Source organism: Prionailurus viverrinus, chromosome X (genome assembly GCF_022837055.1).
Source record: "Prionailurus viverrinus isolate Anna chromosome X, UM_Priviv_1.0, whole genome shotgun sequence".
Classification (NCBI taxonomy): domain Eukaryota; kingdom Metazoa; phylum Chordata; class Mammalia; order Carnivora; family Felidae; genus Prionailurus; species Prionailurus viverrinus.
The window spans coordinates 117,133,593-117,150,359 of NC_062579.1; the positions used below are offsets into that span (position 1 = coordinate 117,133,593).

The following is a 16,767-nucleotide window of genomic DNA, read 5'->3' on the forward strand; positions in this document are numbered from 1 at the left end:
TGTCTTGAGGGGGAAGGGCAAGCACCCGCTGGCTGTCGCTTAGCAAAGAACAAGCCAGAGCTTCATGTTGATGGATAAACAGGGTGCGGCCGCCGAAAGCTGGATTTGACCCACAGTAGCAGGTGCCCTGATCTGGTAGAGCAAGGTCTTCTGCCTGGTGACAGGTTAACCACAGTTACTTGAGAAAAGTAAAGATAAATGGATTTCTCCTCCGAACCCTTTGACCTCTGCAAACCAGGTGCAAAGTATGCTTAGCCCCAGTGGGGTTGCCAGGGGAGGGAAGAAATAATAGGTCTTTTCTTTTCCAGTTTTACAAGCTTTGACCTTCAGCCAGTCCACTTGTTTCCTTAAACCCACTGTCTCACTGTGGCCAGTGGCAGTGGAAAGCCCAGTGTCTGCTGGGACTGGCCCCCTCCCCCAGTAATGTTGTTTCTGTTCCCCTTCGAGGATGGGGCTTTTGGGGCTAAGCTCCAAGCTTCAGTTCAGACTCCCATGAAGGTCACCTCTCCTTCTAGAATGTCAGTGCTGTAAAAAGGCCTGTGGTGCTGAGGAAGTGATCTGGGCTGGGAGACAGAAGCCTGGATTCCTCCCTCAGCTTCTGCACGAACTTACTATGTCACTATGAGCATTCTCTTTTCTGAGTCTCACTTTCCCCATCTATAAAATGGGCTTAAGAACAACTGCATCATACCTTCCTCATGCATCTTGACATATTTCTTAAGTCCGAAATGGACAGATAGCCAGTTAATATCCTTAATATAAAAGAATTACCAATAGCGATAGGCAAAAGACAAACCCCACAATTACAGAATGATTAAAAAAGTCAGAGTTGTGGCGCCTGGGTGGCTCAGTTGGTTAAGTGTCCGAGTTCGGCTCAGGTTATGATCTCGTGGTTCATGAGTTCGAGCCCGGTGTCGGGCTCTGTGCTGACAGCTCAGAGCCTGGAGCCTGCTTCAGATTCTGTCTCCCTCTCTCTCTATACCTCTTCTACTCACACTGTTTCTCTCTCTCTCTCTCTCTCTCTCTCAAAAATAAATAAATAAATATTTTTTTAAAAAGTCAGTCAGAGAAAGACAAATATCATAGATTCACTCATGTGGAATTTAAGAAACACAACAGATGAACGGGGGAAGGGAAGGAAAAATAAGACAAAAACACAGGGAGGCAAACCATAAGAGACTCTTAAATATAGAGAACAAACTGAGGGCTGCTGTAAGAGAGGTGGGAGGGAGGATGGGCTAAATGTGTGATGGGTATTAAGGAAGGCACTTGTGGGGATGAGCACTGGGTGTTGTATTAAGAGACAAGCCACTGGGTTCTACTCCTGAAACCAAGACTACGCTGTACATTAACTAATTTGAATTTAAATTAAAAAATTTAAAAAAAATTAAAAAAATCTGTTCATCAGTTAAAAAAATAAAAATGAAAAATAAATGCAAATAAAAAACCCACAAAAATAAAGAAAGCAAATAATTATTAAATATACAAAAACTTCAACCTAATAAAAAATACAAAATGAAACAAAAAATTATCTTCACGTATTGGGGCTGCAAAAGAAGGGTGAGTGAGTAAATTAGGACACCATGTGTGGCAGGCAATTCAGCAACACATATAACATTTGTGCAAAGGGCGTATACTATAGTCCTGGGGGGTACCCTAAGAAAGCCATTGACATACATGCAAAAATATAAGTGCATCCCATCATATTCTTTTAAAAGTGTGTTTAGAATAATTAAGATTGTGATTTTTTACTAAAAACAAACTTCCACAGTGCTTTAAAAAATATAGCCAATTCAAAAACATGCCCATATTAAGGTAAAAAACAGTTTTTCTAATTTCTCTTCTTACTACTTATCCAAGTCAAAAATTTCACAAAGTTGACAGATTTTCCATTTGTATTCCTTTGCTGCAGAATCCAGAAATACCCAAATCACATATTAAATATATTTAAGTGTCAGAATTTGACAGTGTCCTACAGATGGAAAACCTACAATTGCAAAGGAAAAGTATACACAGGTTTAAGTCTACAAATCTTTAAACTTAGAACATCTACGTGCTTTTTACATTATTTTTATACTTTTTATATGTATGGAATATTTCACAATAAATGTTGAAAAAGAAAGTGCATTATCGATGGAAAATTATTAGATAAGGGTGACTATCATGGCTCTGCTTATAATGGCAAAAATAATTAGAAGAGATTTTGCTTGGTATGTTGTTATAATGACGCTCCCAATGAATTATACCTCCCTGTGTCCATCCTCCTTTGCGATGTAATATTGCTGTTCCCTTCATCAAGCGGTAGGGTGAATTTTCCCACCCATTTGACCCTGGGCTGGACTTGTGACTTGCCTTGCCCAGTGCAATGCATCAGAAAGGATACTGTGTGATTTCCAAGTCTGGGCCTTGAGACATCTTGAAGTTTCCATTTCCATCCTCTTGGAATCCTTAGGCCACTATGCCACCCTCCAGGGTTGGAAGGGGAGACACATTCAGTAAACGGTTTACCCTGTAGGCTTGGGGTGCTCAGAGGCTGCATGTTCCAAAGAAAAGACTAGCCTGCCACTGGCTCCTGAGAGACAACCTGTGAGCCTTTGGATCATCCTGCCTGAATGCATTTATGTGGGCCTGGGGCTTTGGGTCATGCTGTATCAGTTTGACCTCTGGAGGGCTGGAGTCTGAGTAGTCCAGTTACATGGGCACTACATGTTCCATGCCTGACCTGCGATACAGACCTTGGACGCTAAGGCTCAGTGAGCTTCCCTGATTGTCTGCAGCTTCATGAGGGAGCCCAGGAGAGCCCAGCAGAAGGACAGCAGGCCTACCTGCAAAATCATGAGAAATAACACATCATTGTTATTTTAAGGCACCAAGGTTTGCAGTGATTCATTAGTACTCATAGGTAGCTGACATAGTAAATAATAAAAAATAGGCAACTGGTTAAAGAAATTATCATATATCTATACATTGAAATACTGAGACATTCTCTACAATGCGGATATAGATTCTAACCATATTAAATGGAACTGTGTTCACTATGTATTTCAAGAAATGAAATGTTATAAATAAATACGTATAATATAATCCTATTTTGAAAGAAATTAACATATATGTGCTTATATATAAATAAATGATTGGAGGCTTCCAGTTTTGGAATGAATAAGTCACGAAAATAAAAGGCACAGCAGAGAGAACATAGTCAATGGTATTGTAACAGCGTCGTGTGGTGACAGATGGTAGCTACACTTGTGCTGAGCATAGCACAACATATAAAGTTGTTGAGTCACTATGTTGTACACCAGAAAGTAATGTAACATTGTGTGTCAACTATACTCAAATTAAAAAGAAATTTAAATGTATTATTAGAATAAGCCATATGCGATAGCAGATATTCAACCATTTTTGCCCAGCCCAAACAACAATTTCCCAAGATTCAACTAATATATATCGGTAGAATCAAGGCTGGAAGTACCCACAGCAAAATACTAACTGTGGCTCTGTTTGGGGGGTGAGTACTGGGTGCTGTTTTCTTTTTGGTCATCTGTATTTTTTTGAGTGGTTTCATTTAAATTGTAGTTAACATCCAGTGCAATTTGGTTTCAGGAGTAGAATTCAGTGCTTCACTTAAATACAACACCCAGTACTCATCACAAGGCCATCTCTGTTTTTTTAAGTCTATTTATTTATTTTGAGAGAGAGAGAAAGAGAGAGTAGGGGAGGGTCAGAGAGAGAGAGAGAGAGAGAGAGATACAGAGAATCCCAAGCAGTCTGCTGTTAGTGCAGAGCCTAATGCAGGGCTAGAACCCACAAACCATGAGATCATGACCTGAGCCGAAATCAAGAGTCACTTAACGGACTGAGCCACCAGGCATCCGAAGGTCATCTGTATTTTTAAAATCTTCGTACATTGAACATGTACTTCTTACTGTAGTACGAAGGAGAAACCAAAAGGAAACTCTTTTTCTCCTTTTTATAAACATATGAACAATGCTGACTAGGTGAGGAAACTGAGCTGGGAAGGGAGAAGGGCCTAGTTGAGACCTGGAGCCAGACCCACATTAGCCTGGGATTTGGCCTTGTGGCCTGTGGCCCAGGTCAAGTTCACACAGGTTCTGGGCAAGGCGAAAGGAGGTTGAGGCCAAGAGCTGAGGCTTTTATATTGGGTGGCTGGCTACAGAGCTGGGTTCATGCTTCGGGTCGGCTTGCCCAGAGCCTTGTTAATCATTGCCTTTTGTTCCCCATAGGTACTGTTGGCCTCAGTCCTTCTCAGGCAAAGGATCAAGGGCAAGTGTGGGAGAGGCAGCCCAGGCCGGCAGTCTCATACACACAGAGTCCACTACCCAGATGGCTGCCTTTCCCTTCAAACTGAAGCATCTCTGGGGGAACAGGGGTGGGGTCTTAGCTCGGAGGACATGGCAGAGCTGGAATTTGACCCTGGTCTGTCTGTTCTAACCACTGTATTGTATAGCTGCCTCCATTTCATTGATGGACACCTGGCTTCATTTGAAAAGAAATTTGAGACAGCTTAAAAAATGTCTGCAATATAATACAATAGAAATAGAGAAGCAGGCCTAGAGAAAGCACAAACAACAGTAGAAAATCAAAACAAAGCAAATAAATGTATGAATATGCAGAACATCAGGGATACCGTTGACAGGAGGGGTTGTCTCATAGGCTCTGAATTGCCAGGCTGCCAAAGTGAAAAGGGAAAGCCAATTGTCCTTATAATTCTCATTACCAGTGAGAACTTATTTAGAGGAAACATAGCTGTCAAAGAATTCTAAAAGGCATTTATAAATGCTGTTTGATGATACTGGCAACTGTTAGCACTTGACATCTCCCAGTTGCCATTAAAGCTGCCTTTGAGTTTTGATGTCAGTGATGGGGAAGAATTATATCTGTAGCTGTGTCTGTCTCTGTCTGTGTTTGCATCTATGTCACTCTCTGTATCTGTATCTTTATCTGTACCTGTATATGTGTGTCTGTTTGTACCTGTATCTGAGCTCTATCAGTATCTGGGTCTCTATGAGTACTTCTAAATGTGTCTCTACTTGTATTTCTTTCTGTGTCTCAGTCTGTACCTGTATCTCTGTTTCTATCTTACATATCTATGTCTTTATAAATATCAGTGTCTGTATCTCTATCTGTACCTGTATCCGTATCTGTAAGATACTTGTATCTAATACTTACCTGGCAGGGGAGATACTGTGATCATGAAGGTGGTTTTCCCAGGGTGAGGCTTATTCATTGCACTTCAGATGTGCTGACCCCTGTGATGTCCCCAAGTGTGGGAAACTCGACTGCATCATTTGTGGGAGTGGGGGACTGGGTTCGTGCTTAAAGAAAAAAAAAAGGTACTTGTATCTACATCTAATAAGTACCTGTATCTGTGTCTCTATCTGTACCTGTGTCTGAATCTCTATATGTACCTGTATATATGACTCTATTTGTATCTGAATCTGTGTTTCTATTTGTACCCACGTGTGTATGCAGTATCTTTGTCTATATCTGAGCCGCTCTATGGATTTCTCTCTACACCTGTATTTGGGTCTCCTAAGTATTGGTATCTTTGTCTCTATCTTTACTTGTATCTGTCCCTCTATTTGTAACTGTATCTGGGTCTGTATCTGTATAGGAATCAGTGTTTCTTATTGTACATATATCTATGTCTCAGTGTGTACCTGTATTCTTTCTCTATCTGCACCTATGTCTGTGTGTCCATCTGTACCTATAATTGGGTCTCCATCTTTAATTGTATTGTGTCTTTGTCACTGTATCTGAGTCTCTATCTGTATTTGGGTTTATCCTTACTTCTGTCTGAACTATATATGTACTTGTATCTATGTCATTAACATATCTGGATCTGTGTTTCTATCTGTACTTGTATCTGTACAGAGAGAGGTACCTGTATCCCTGTTTCAATCTGTACCTGTATCTGGGTCCTTATAAATACCTGCATATGTGTACTTTCATTTGGCTCTCCACTGGACAAGTATCAGTGTTTCTGTGTCTCTATATCCAACAGTATCTGTGTCCCTATCTGTACTGGTATTTCTCTATTTGTAATGTAACTTTGCATCTGTATCGATTTCTGTAACAATACCTGTGTCTTTATTTGTATCAGTATCTTTCTCCTATAAGTAATTGTATCTTGGTCTCTATCTGTAATGGTAAATAAGTCTCTCTACTTGTACTACTGTCTTTGTTTCTACCTGCACCTGTATCTGCGTCGCTATCTGTACCTGTGTCTGGATCTGTCTGTATACATGAAGCTATGTCTTTATCTGTACCTGTATTTGTGTTTGTACATGGATTTGTGTCCCTATGTGAAACTGAATCTATTTGACAGACTTATCCATGTCTTTATCTGTGCTTCAAACTGTATCTTTAACTGGTACTTGGTCTCTCTCTATTCATGAATCTATGTCTCTACCCGTACCTGTATCTGGGTTTCTATCTGCACCCAAATAATCTGTATCTATGTATGTACCTGTATCTATGTCTCTGTATGTGTATCGGTTTCTATATCATACCTGTATCTACCTCTCTGGTCATACCTGTAGCAGGGTTTCTACCTGTACCTGTATCTGTATATGTGTGTCTAATTGTATCTGTGTCTGTCTTTTTAACTACCTCTATCTGTGCCCATAAGTACCTATGTCTTTCCATTTATATCAGTGACTGTTTCTCTATTTGTACTTGTATTTGTGTCTGTATTTGTATTCACATCTGTATCTGTAATTGTATGTGTGTAACTATGTCTCTGTCTATGCCTGTATCTGTACTTCTCTCCATACTTCAGTATGTCTCCATGTGCACTTGTTTCTCTATCTATATGAGTATCAGTCACTGTGTCTATCTGTACCAGTTTTAGTATCTCTACAAGTACCAGTATCTGGTTTTCAGTAGGTGTGTGGGTCTCCATCTGTATCTGTAGGTGGGTCTCTATCTATACTAGTATCTGTGTCTCTAACTGTATCTGTCAATGGGTATCTATTTGTACCTGTATCTGGTTGTCTATCTGTTCACTTACCTGCATTTCTATAAGAACCAGTATCTGTGTCTTCCTAGGTACCTGGGTCAATATCTATCTTTTCCTAAATCTGTGTCTCCATCTGTACCTGTATCTGTATCTCTCTTTTCCTGTATTGAGGTCTCTTGTTTCTGTATCTGCATCTCCATCTGTTCCTGTAGCTGGGTCTCTATCAGCCTGTACCAGTATCTTCATCTGTCCTTGTATTTGTGCCTCTATCTGCAAATTTGTACCTTTCCCTGTACTGTACCCTCATCTGTGTCTCTATCCATAATGCTTTCTGGATCTTTATCTCTACCTACATCTGGGCTTTTGTATCTATACTTTTTCTCTGTCTGTGCCCCTATCTGGGTCTCTGTACCTCTATGTGTGTCTACATCTGTACCTGTTACTGGCTCTGTCTTTACCTGTATCTGTGTCTCTATCTATCCCTGTACTATTCTATTTGTTCCTATATTTTTGGGTCTGTATGTACTTGAATCTTGACTCTCTCTATACCTCTACCTATGTCTCAACCCGAATCCGTTTCTATGCATTTATCTGTACTGGTATCTGATCTCATTCTGTACATTTTTTTGTCTCTACTTATCCCTGTATCTGGGTCACTATCTCTATCTGTATTTACATGTGACTATATCTGAATCTATATCTCTATCTGGAAATGTATCTCGATCTAGATCTGTCCTTGTGTCTATCTCTACCTGTATCTGTATTTTTGCCTTTCTGTATATCTGTACCTCTATCTCTATCTGTCAGTGTCTGTGTTACTGTATTTTTACCTATTTCTAGTTCTCTGTGCATATTTGTATCAGTGTCTCTAATCATACATATGGATATATGTGTCCGGTCTCTATTTGAATCTTTATCTGTGTCTCTATCTGGACCTATGTACAGATGTCTACCTGTTCCTGAATCTGTGTCTCTATATGTAATTCTTTCTAGGGCTCTCTTTCTTCATACCTGTATCTGGTTATGTATCTCTACCTGTTCCTCAGTGTCTATGTTTATCTGTATGTATCTTAACTGGTCTCCATTGTGATCTGTGTTTCTATCTTTATCTGTATCTGTATCTCTATCTGCACCTGTATCTTTGTCTCTATCTCCATATCCACTCCTATCTGTGTCTCCATCTGTACCTGTATCTACCTGTATACAAGTACCTTTGTCTGTGTCTGTATTTGTACCTGCATGTGTGTCTCTATCTGTTCCTATAGCTGGGTGTCTATCTGTACCTCCCTCTCTCCTGTATGTGTGTCCCTATATATACCTGTATCTGTTTGTCTATCTATACCTGTATCTGTGTCTCTGTTTGTCCCTGTGTCTGGGTCTATATCTGTGTCAAGGGACATTGAAGATGCTCTGAGACTTGCAGGAAGGATTATAAAATCTGCCTGCTAGCTCTGCTGCTAGATCCACCATTGTTTTGTATTATATTAGTTTCCTGAGACTTCTGTAAGAAATTACCACAAGGTGGGGGGCTTAAACAAGTGAAATTTATTGTCCTAATGTTCTGATGGTTAAAATCTGAGGTCAATATTCTGGCAGGGATAATTCCTTCTGAGGGCTGGAAGGGAGAATCTGTTCCACGTCTCTCCCCTAGCTTCTGGTGGTTTGCTGGAAATCTTTGCAATTCCTTTGCTTGTACAATCATCGCTCTGATGTCTGCCTTCATTGTCACATGGTGTCCTTCCTGTGTGCATGCCACTGTGTCCAAATTTCCCCTTTTTATAAGGACACCAATCACACTGAGTTAGTGCCCACCCTAATGACCTCATCTTAACTAATGACATCCGCATTAACCTTATTTCCAAATAAAGTCACATTCTGGAGTCTGCTGGTTGGGAATTCATATGAATTTTTTTGGAACACAATTCAATCACATAACAATCATTTTTTTCCTTCATTTCACTGCTAAGCCCATACCTTTACAAACTCGTGACTCCATCCTTTAGTATGGTTCTTCTCTGGGCTCTCATTTGGGCTTGGGACAGCTAGTTGAGAAGGCCACTGTCATCATTTGGGGAATGTAGCTCCAGGCAACCCAGAAGACAGGCTAGTGCAAGGGTCTAGGGGAAGAGTGGATCTGTGCACAGAGGTGCTCCATCATGGGGACCTGGAACTGACACCTGGGAGTAGAATCAGTCAGTTGGATTGGGTGATGCTGCAGTAAGAAACAACTGCAAAATCTCAGGGAAAAATCGCAACAAAGATTTATTTCTCACTTAGTCACTTATGCCGATTGCAGCTCAGTTGATGGTTAGCTCCATATCATTCTCAGAGCTCAGGCTGAGGGAGGCTCTGACCTCATGATTCCAGTAACACTGAAGCAGAAAAAAAGGAAACATGGCCTATTATATACTGTTTTTTCTGTTTCTGCTCAGAAGTGAAACACCACCCTTGTGTTCATAAACCATCAGCTGGAGCAGGTCACTTGGTCGCACCTAATCTCAAGGGATCAGGGAAATTCAATTCTATCATATGCCTACAAAAAGAATAGGAAATATTTGCAAAAAAGCAGGCCTTTCAAGCCTGGGAAGGGCTTCTGCCTCTCTCTGCCCCACATTGCTCTTCCGAGGGTAACCATATGTCCTGGTTAGCCAAGGCAATTTCTACATACTCCTCCAGCCTAAATATTAGTAGTGCTCTTTCAGTCTTTAAAGAGTCCCTGTTTGGACAAAGAGTCTATGATTCTACTCCTCTTTGGTGGCAAGAGATAAAAACAGTCTGTGTATAGGGAGGTAGATGCTATTAGAAAGGGAGACACCCTGGTAGACCATATGCTAAACTGATAGTCACTTCTGGTTACATGTTACTTTTTGTGTTTCTTTACGTTTTATTACCCTGTAGCACTCAAGTGAATCTTTAGATATCTAACATGGTCTCAGTTGTGTCCTGGGGTGAGGAAAAGGGCATGTGTTGGCAATGGTGACAAGCGAGGGACTTCCATGGTAGGCAAATTATCAGGGTGAGTGTAATGGGCCTGCGTTGTTCTCTCCTACCCCGAAGTCTTCTAGCAATGACCATGGAGGTTCTGGGGTTTGTGAGATGGCACTTTCTCAAACATAGCTTCACTGGTGACACCCATTTCTCCTCCATTTGCTTTTTCCAGCCTAGTGAGGAAGCCACTTCCAGCCCAGAGCTGATATCTCAGTACAGAGAAGCAAGGGTGGGCAAGAAGCCCCTTACCATCTTGAACCAGGAAAGAAAATGGGGAATCCCCTGTGGAAGCCAGGGGAGCCAGCCCAACCTCTTGGTCACTAGGAGGTTGTCTTTTTTCTCCCCATCACATCTTCCTGCCTCAGGGCCTTTGTACTTATTCTTTCCTCTCCCTGAAATGCCCTCTCTCTATTCCCTCATATCTGGCTCCTCATACTTCTGGATTTGGCTAAAATGTTCCCTCCGTAGAGACACTACCTGTTATTATCCTATGTCAGTAGATTATCCTTTTCTTCCATTGTCTGTCATGGCACTCCATTCATGAAATTGTCACAGTATTTGACTATTTCTTCAGTTTTGTTTCCATTTTAGACTATAAATTCCATAAAAGTAGAAACTATACTTGTATCCTGCAGCCTAGCAGAATGCTTGGTGCTTAGTAGGCCCTCAGCATATATTTGCAAAATAAAAAAATGAATGATTAAATAGATGAGTGATTGTATGCATTTGAGCTCAATTTCTAAGGATATGCACACTTTCTGGCCTTGAGCAACAGTGTAGGAAGATGAGAAACACCCTGAAAAATCAAGCTTGAATTGTAGTTCAGAATGGCCATTCCTAGCAGGTCAGACACGCAAAACTGAAAATGATCTGGAGGTCAGAGTAGAACTCAATAAATATACAGAAACATTATTGGAATATATCAAAGGGTACTCTTTATCTGAGAAGGGCAGCAGGCCCTTTGGAGTATTTATTGATATTGGTCACACAGAAATGCCGTTTGTGTGACTCCATTTGGTGTGTGCATGTGCATACCCACACAGACACACGCAGAGACGAGACTGTTTGCAGGTGGCTTTGTGGCTACCTGCATGTAGAAAATATGCAGACACTCAGTGCAGGGATGATTAGCCCCATTTTTCAAAAAAGGAAACTAAGGCTCAAACATGTTAAGTTCATTGTCTAAGATTGCACTGCAAATAGGTAGAGCAGGCAGGCTGATCGCAACCTCCCGCTTACCCACTGCTGGACTCTCATTAGGTGGAGGGTGGGGAGTGGAGCCCAAGGTTTGTGCTTGAGCAGTGCTCTTGTTGGTGATGCAGATATAAGTGTACCTGCTTTGTTATCAACCGTGGGAGGGTCCGAATCTCTGTGCTGCATGGTGAGTGAGAGTACTTACATTGAAAAAGTTCCCCCAATAATTCAGAGACTTTCCTCCTTTCAAGAGGGCTTCCTCCAAACCATTTATGCCCTGAGAACTGCTACATTAGAAGATATGTGGAAAACAAGTTATCAAGGAACTGACTTTCATTTGATAAGTTCACTATAAAAACCACTGAACATGTTCCCAACTAGAGGCCAGTGATACCTACATATCTCAAACTCGCGTGATCACTGAGAATTAAGAAGCTTCAAAGTGGCTGTGAGGCTTGTGAGTGTCTCAAGTGGCTCCTGAATGATAAAAGGAAAAGGAAGTTCTGTTTGGTGGAATGTTGATATTCTGCATACTTGGTATGCACCAGTCTTCTGGAACAAGATCATGGAGGTCTGGGGATTCACATCAATTCTGTTTGGCAGACACATGTATTAACCAGAATATACCATCTTATCTCCCAGGCCACTGCAGAGATTTTATTGAAAATACATTCACTGTCTTTCTCAAACGTTTCTCATGTTTGGGCCACTCACAAAGGACTCTAGGCTTGAATTCTATCCATCGCACGAAGGGCTTGCCCACTTTGAAAAGGGTTACCTCAAAAAGGAGTTAAAAGCAAAGACTTCTGTTTACTCTAAAACCTGTTTAATGAATGGGTTTTACATATGTGTGTGAGCCAAGGAACCAGGCTGCAGGGCCCTCTGCCTGCACCACATTCCTCAAATGCTCACACTTGTAAAATAAAAAAAAAGTTTGTTTCTGATTGACTTTTGAGGGTCTGTAAAATAAATTACATGGAAAAAACCTATAACCTTAAAGTACCCAAAAGTCCAAGGTGGAAAACTCACAAGTCAAACTCCTGTGCACTGTTTCCTAGAGGTTCTTCAGAATAATAACCCCCCATGGTCATGATTCACTTTCACATTCAGCTTAGGTGGCACTTCCCATTCCCATATGGGTTAGTCATTCATCCATTTATTCATTCAATAAATATTTATTGAGTATCCACTACATGCCAGGCACTGATCAAGGTGCTGGGTAAACAGACAAGCCAGATAAAAACAGACAAAATTTCCTGCCCTCACAGAGCTGACATTCTGGTTGGGGGATAGTGACAATACAGAAGATAAAGGATTGTATTCCATAGTACATCAGTACGTGCTATGGATAAAAATAAAGCATAAAAAAGGCCAGCAGGTGCCAGATAGTGGAGATGGTGCTGAAATTTGGCACTGAATGTGTGTGCCATTTGGCTGAGAGGAGTATGTCCCAGGCAGGGAGGACAGCATGTGCAAACACTGTAAGGAGAAGGCAGCTTGGTGTGTGTGAGGAACAGCAAGGAGGCCCATGGGCCTGGAATGGGGTGAGTGAAGGTAGAGTTGAAAAGAATGAGATCACAGAGCGATTCCCTCCATTGTACCATGGAAATGTTCTCTCAGGATCAATACTTGGACAAGGGAAGGGCAGGAAGCAGCATGGAGCAGAGGGACAAGTTGAGCTGAGGTGAAGTCATGACAAGGACACCCCCAACCTGGTGGGGAACTTTGGAGTTATCTTTCTGAATGGTGGAGGAGACACTGTCATTATTCCCCTCCCTAACATCTACCAGTCACTGGATGAGGCTGTCCCTCAGAGGGGCTGTGACCTGGGGCTACGTTGCTCTAGGTACCTGTGGGCAATTCCTGCAAAAGCTGATACTTGATGGAGCAGTCAAGGAAGTTGACACTTGAGAAGCAGCATTCCCAGCAGCTAGAAAACAAGTGCTTTAGTCCTGAACGGCGATTTGGGTGGTGCACCACAGCAGCACCAACTTAGCTATCGCCAAGGACTTACTATAAGCCACACACTCGGCTAAGAACTTTATAAGAATTATCTCATTTATTCCTCACACCAAACCTGTGAATTATGTGTTATTCTTAGCTTCATTTTTATGGAAGATACCCAGAGAGATTGAGTAGCCTGTTCAAGGTCCTCCACTTATGTCGCTAGGTGGACTTTCCAATGCAGATGTCCAACCCTAAAGCATGGGCTCCTGACCACTGGATCTACTTCCCTTGTTCTGGACTCAACAGAGGTGTGGAGTCATATCAAGTGGGTGACTACTCTCCCCATCTTCCTGGCCCATTCTCTCTGTTCTGTCCTGATGCTGTCGAATTTCTGGGCCCCGATGCAGGGTCCCTAGTACCTCTGGGTGCAGCTCTTCTCTACAGAGTCAGCCCCTGCTCCAGTCTGTTTGGGTGCCTTGGAAACTTGCCCAGCCATAGATCTCTGATGAGAGGGCTTATGACACTGAAGATATCAGGAGTGAACAGAGCCTCAGATATCTGGCCCAATTCTGTTTTCATAGGGTGCAAATTTGAAGTCTGGGACTGGCCCAAAGTTGAAAGCTAGGAGTGACAGGGTGGAAGCAGATGGAGTTGAATCCTCTCAAAATCATATGTTGATGTTCTGACCCCCAATACCTCAAAATGTGACTGTATTTGGAGACAAGGTCTTTAAAGAAGTAATTAAGATAAAATTAGGCTGTTAGGGTGGGCCCTAATCCAATATGACTGGTGTCTTTATAACACAAGGACATTAGGACACAGATATGTACAGAGAGAAGACTATGTGACTTTGAGATCAGACTTCTAGCCTCCAGAATATGAGAAAATAGATGTTTGTTGTTTAAGTTGTCCAGTCTATGGAATTTTGTTATGGCAGCCCAGGAAAACTCATACATCAGGCCTGCCGACTGGCAGGCCCATGCACTTACCTCAGCACTATTCATTATGGCTCTGCATTGCTCATTGAAACTTAGCTTGGTGTAGGGCCAGGAGCACTAGCCTTGGAGTCAAAAACTCTGAGGCCTTTCTTCTCTTCTAACCAGTGATGTAAACTTCTATGTCCCCATCTGGAAACAGAAAGAAATGAAGAACACTTCCTTCCTAAGGGCTCATGCAGTGTCTAGGCACTGTGTCGACACTTTCAAGTGCCTGGTGAGAACGTTGGAGGATCCAAGGAAAGAGAGGCTTTTGTCATCATAATCCTAAGCACTTAATCAGAGCATCTTGTAACACAAAAGGAACCTGGACTGTAATGAATGGTACCACATGCCTAACCCATTTCCAGAAAAAATAGAAAAACACACATGAGAGGCACGTCATGGGCCTGGATCACTGTCCTGGGCAACTGGCCACACTCTTCAGTTGCCAGGTGCAACTATGCCAGATTGGCACAGAGGAACCTGAGGGTAAATAGGCCTTGTGCTAGGCAGTGGTGTCTGGAATAGCCTGACTCATTCCCCATCTGCCTTCATGAGATTGGTGCACCTCCACCCCCAGCAATGAGAGGAGAGAGAGACAGAGAGAGAGAGAGAGAGAGAGAGAGAACTAAAGAATAAGAAGAAGAAAAGTGGAGGAGGAGGGGAGAAGGAAGAGGAGGGGAACAGAGAGACAAAAAAAGAGAAGAGAAGGAGAAGAAGAGAGTGTGAGCAAACTGTCTATGCCTCTGTGCCTCTGGAGGTTAGGGGCATAGCCATGTAGCACCACTCCTGGGGCTCAAGCAGAGTAAGAATTTTAGCCCCTCTGAGCCGCATGGAATGGGCAGGGATGTTATATAATAATTATTATACTAACAATAACATTACCAGTTATTAAGGGGAGGCAGTACATCACCAAAACCCACTATTTTTTCCCTTAGAGTTGCAGAGCCCACGTATCTGTATTGTCACTTCATCCTGAAGTTTGAGGTTCACAGTGGGAGTAAGGTGGGACAGTAGCTCACTCTACCTAAACCCTCAAGTGGTTGGACTGGAAGCTAGCAGATTCATCCCTCTCTGGGAGATAGCTGTACAGTGATGGAAGCCTTCTACTTATATGGTATTCCCATCTCAGTCTCAGAACACTTGGAAAATCCAGTTAGTTACTATAGGTGTCTCAAAAACCAGTAGAGTTCGCTGATCTTGAAAGGTATTTCGCCTCTGGCTAGGGGCAAGTCTTGATAAATTCTCCTAGTTGCACAACAGAACTCTGAGAATTTACCTTGCTAGGAGTCAGAGCCCAGGGTGTCTTCCTCATAGCTACAGTTGAATTAGCATTAACACCATTTTACTAACTGTAATGGATATATGCTTTTTTAAGTTGACACCTTCATTTGAACCAAATTATAATAAAGTGTCAAAATTCATGCAGAAAAAGGATAGAAAATGCAACAAGAAATAGAAACACATTTGGAGTCAAGAAATTTATCTCTCTTGGCACATAGCAGAACAAATAGACAAAAGATAAACAAATATATAGAAGATCTAAACAATATGATAAAATCTATCTGCATTTATCATCTTTTGCTAGGTTATGCTGTGGTAAGAAACAACCTCCAAGGACCAGTGGTTTGCAACAGCAAACATTTATTTCTTGATCACATTACATGTTGGTTGGTGTAGGCTTTGGTTCTGCTCCATCTGAAATCCAGTGAAGGAGGAGCCCCTCTCCAGGATGTGTCGGCTTTGCTCCAGAGGGAAAAGAACAATGGCGCAGCCAGTGATGGCTCTTAAAGTTTCTGGTCCTTGTGGCCTCAGACTGCTTCCTTCAGGTCCTTGTGGCCTCAGACCACTTCCATTCATATTTCCCTGACCAAAGTAAGTCATATGGCCAAGCCTAAGGTCACTGAGATGATGGGAAGTATATTCCATTCACAGGATGGCACCACAAGTCACATGCTAGTGGGCAGGGATAGTGTAGTTTTTTTACATGGACAGCAGCAGAAAGTTGGGAACAATATTATAATCTATCACAATATCTGGTTGATATATATCATATTCTATACTGTGTAATCATAAAATTCAGGTTGTCAGTACCCCTCCATACTCACAAGAATAGAACATATATTGGGCCTTAAAGAAAACATCAGTGTATTCTAAAATGTAGAAAGAGAATGTTGCTTTCAAATCCTCCAAATGAGAACAATTAGAGAAGCTAGAAAAGCATTAAGATACCCTGCCTGAGAACATCACAAAGCTACCAAGGCAAAAAGAATTTATAGGGCCAGGGTCTGGAAGAGAAGGGAAGCCCAGGGAGCAGTGCCTGGAATTTGGCTTTTTTTCTTTCAAGGGGAAAGTGCCAATTCTAAAAAGCCACAGCGGAGAGGATGAGAAGTTGTGCAGATTCAGGGTGTCGGGGGACAAAATTAGAGTCCAGGACCCACTAAAGAAGAGACTTGGTAACTCCTTCCCACCCCCCACCCCAGGTTTTGAGCTGGGATCCTGAAGGAATCTTACATCCTAAGAATAAGCATTAGCCAGAACTACATTAGCCCTAAAAAGGACAGAACGTCAGTTTAAAGTCATCTGAATCCCTAATTGGATTAATCTAATTTATTCCTAGGCTAGTTATCTGCTCGAAACAAAACTACAGTGTAATATATCATTAACTGCAGCTTCACA

The 16,767-nt window shown here is 41.9% G+C and overlaps 1 pseudogene; it reads left to right on the forward strand.

Annotated features, from left to right (window-relative positions):
- The first annotated feature begins 5,182 nt into the window (after positions 1-5,182).
- On the forward strand, positions 5,183-5,336 carry LOC125158047 (uncharacterized; annotated as a pseudogene).
- The last annotated feature ends 11,431 nt before the right edge of the window (positions 5,337-16,767 follow it).